The 3,098-nt window shown below is 49.4% G+C and overlaps 1 non-coding gene across 1 annotated transcript; it reads right to left on the bottom strand.

Moving 5' to 3' along the window:
• Positions 1-592: 592 nt before the first annotated feature.
• On the bottom strand, positions 593-666 carry TRNAN-GUU. Its single transcript has one exon. It is a non-coding gene; the product is annotated as a tRNA-Asn (tRNA).
• Positions 667-3,098: the final 2,432 nt, after the last annotated feature.

The following is a 3,098-nucleotide window of genomic DNA, read 5'->3' as shown; positions in this document are numbered from 1 at the left end:
CCCTGTAATTGTAGTGATAGCAAATATATGCCCTGCATCTTGAAATGTGAGACTAGGTTTGAATAGTATATAAATTATCTTATATCTAATTTCCCCTCATTTTGTTGTTTCCACTATAAGCTACCCAGAAGTGTAGATAGGACATTTGGAATTTGATGGGCATCAGAAAGATTCCTACCTAAGAACATTTTTTTTTTTTTCCTGAGATGGAGCCTTGCTCTCTCACCCAGGCTGGGTGGTGCCAGATTTTTCCGAGAGACACCAATGGAATTTATAAATTCACCAGTCAATGGGCAATTGAGTTGCTGTTTTGCTATTACGACTGCCTTTTGTGAGCATTGTTGGGAAGGTCTCCTGAAGCACACGTGCAAGTTTCCCTTGGATAAGTAGTAGGAATAGAATTGCCGAACCATGGCTTCCAGTGCAGACACGGCCTCTCCCTTGGGCCCAGCCACTAGGCACCACACATTAAGAGGATATTGTCTGTCCTTGTCCCGGAAACGTTGTAGCCTCATGCTACTATTCGATTAAAATTCTCATTATTAAAATGAACCATCTGGTAAATATTGTCTCGGGAAAACAATATTCTGACCGTCCCTGGGTGGGCTCGAACCACCAACCTTTCGGTTAACAGCCGAACGCGCTAACCGATTGCGCCACAGAGACCGAGTTACTCAAGCCGCGCTGCGGTGTGTACAGATTTCCGCGGCGCCGGCAGCGGCTCTAGCCACCCTGGGCGTCGCCACCTCAGGCACGGGCTGAGAAGCCGCGGGGCGCGCCGAGGAGGCAGCGGAAGCGGCCGAGGTGCCCAGCGGCCGCCGCGGGGGGAGAGGCTAAGCCCTGGCGCGCGGGAGGGGGCGGGCGAGGCCGCGTGACTCCGGGCTTCTCTGGGGACGAAGCGCGCCCCTCGTGGCGGCAGCGGCCAGTGGTCCGCAGCCGGCCCGGACTCGGGGTAGGAAAGATCCTCTCAGCAGTGGCTGCGCCCCGTGCGTGCTCTGCGGCGGGGACCGTGCTGGCCGGGCGCGCCGCCAGTAACCGGGGACCCAGGGGAGAACCTGCCAAGGGGAGCAGGTCGCATGGAGAGAATACGACACGCTTGGAGGGAAGAACCACGTGCTGTACAGGTTTAAAGGACAGAGAGTCACGTGCGCTTAGGCCCCAAACTTCAGGGACCTAACCCTTTTTCTGGGTTGCTGCGATTGCCCCTTCTCCTTAGACAGTTTTTCATCTCATCATCTCTCACCCCATAAAATGCAACGAACATAGATAGGCTGTGTATCAATGTATACTGTATGTGTATCTGTGCTTCGTACATAAAAAGAATAAGATTTTTGCCACTTCCTAAGAACCAATTTGCGCCCCATTTTGAGGCATATGGCCTCTGTTGAGTGCCTGGTTTAGGGGACATCAAAAAAGCCTTATAGAGGGACTGGCAATTAAGATAGCCTTTCAGTTTGAAATGGCCATTGAAGGCTTCTCCGTTTCCCTGACTTCTGAATTTTTTTTTTTTTTGAGATGGAGACTCGCCCTGTTGCTGGAGTGCAATGGCGCGATCTCGGCTCACTGCAACCTCCGCCTCCCGGGTTCAAGCGATTCCTGCCTCAGCCTCCCGAGTAGCTGGGAATACAGGCGCCTGCCACCACGCCCAGCTAATTTTTGTATTTTTAATAGAGACGGGGTTTCGCCATGCTGGCCAGGCTGGTCTCGTACTCCTGACCTCGTGATCCACCCGCCTCGGCCTCCCAAAGTGCTGGGATGACGTTACAGGCGTGAGCCACCGTGCCCGGCCAATTTTTTTAGGCGCACAGTTCAGTGGCACTAAGTACATTCACACTGTTATGCAACTATCACCGCCATCCATTTCCAGAACCTTTTCATCTTCCGAAACAGAAACTCCCTACCCATTACACAGTAACTCACGATTCCCCTCCTCTAGCCGGAACAATCACCATTCTACTTTCTGTCCCTTTGAATTTGACAACTGTTAGAGACTTCATGTAAATGGGGTCATACGGTGTTTGCCTGTGGCTGGCTTATTTCACTTACCGTATGTCTTCAAGGTCCATCCATGTTGTAGCCTGTGTCAGGATTTCCTTCCTGGATAAGGCTGGATAAGCTGCATTGTATGCAGGTATCGCATTTTGCTTTTCCATTCATCTCTCCATGAACATTTCGGTTGCTTCCACCTGCAGCTATGAATATGGGTCTACAAATAACTGAGTCCCTGCTTTCAATTCTTTGGGGAATATACCCAGAGATGGAATAGCTGGATCACATGGTTTTCCATTGGCTGTACCATTTTACATTCGCACCAACAGTGTACAAGGGTCCCTATTTCTCCTCATCTTTTATTTAATTATTTTTTTTAAATAATGGGCATCCTAATGGGTATGAAGTATCATCTCATTGTGGTTTTGCTCTGCATTTCTCTAACGATTACTGGTGTTGAGCATGTTTTCCAGACACCACCAATGAATTCTATGGCCCTTCGTTTACTCACTTCCTCTCAGCAAGAGCCAGCTCTGCTTCAGCGAGGAGGAAGCTGCGACTGATAGAGGGAAAGGGCCTAGGAGGCTTGCAGAGTGGGGCCTGTGCCATGCAAGGAGAGGAGAAGAAGGCGGGCTCTTTGAGTAGAACTATCTGGAGATCCTGGTTTCACAAGGTCCTTGCTTGTGTGCTGGGCAACTTTTGGAGCCAGTTATCTTTACTTTAGCCCTTGAGGGATGTTTAGGCATGTGGTGCTTGTGGGCAGCCAATCCATGAAGAAGGAACTGATGATCTCCACCTTGGAAATATTGGAACAGATAATGCCGTCCAAATTGCACTTTTAGAAGTTAACTTAAAATTATGCTATTTTAATGGAATTTTGGATGCATTTCCAGTTTCTTCTTAAGAACTGCTGGAATTTCTTAAGTGTATAGGTGATGATCTCTTTTTCTGCGATTCCTTTTTAAAACAACAACAACAAAATCTTTCAAATATACAAGAAATAGGCCGGGCGCAGTGGCTCACGCCTGTAATCCCAGCACTTTGGGAGGCCGAGGCGGGCGGATCACGAGGTCAGGAGATCGAGACCATCCTGGCTAACACGGTGAAAC

This window comes from Nomascus leucogenys, chromosome 9, assembly GCF_006542625.1.
Source record: "Nomascus leucogenys isolate Asia chromosome 9, Asia_NLE_v1, whole genome shotgun sequence".
NCBI classification, from domain to species: Eukaryota; Metazoa; Chordata; class Mammalia; order Primates; family Hylobatidae; genus Nomascus; species Nomascus leucogenys.
Note: the sequence above shows the minus strand (reverse complement) of the source record. Positions and strands in the feature narration are given on the sequence as shown.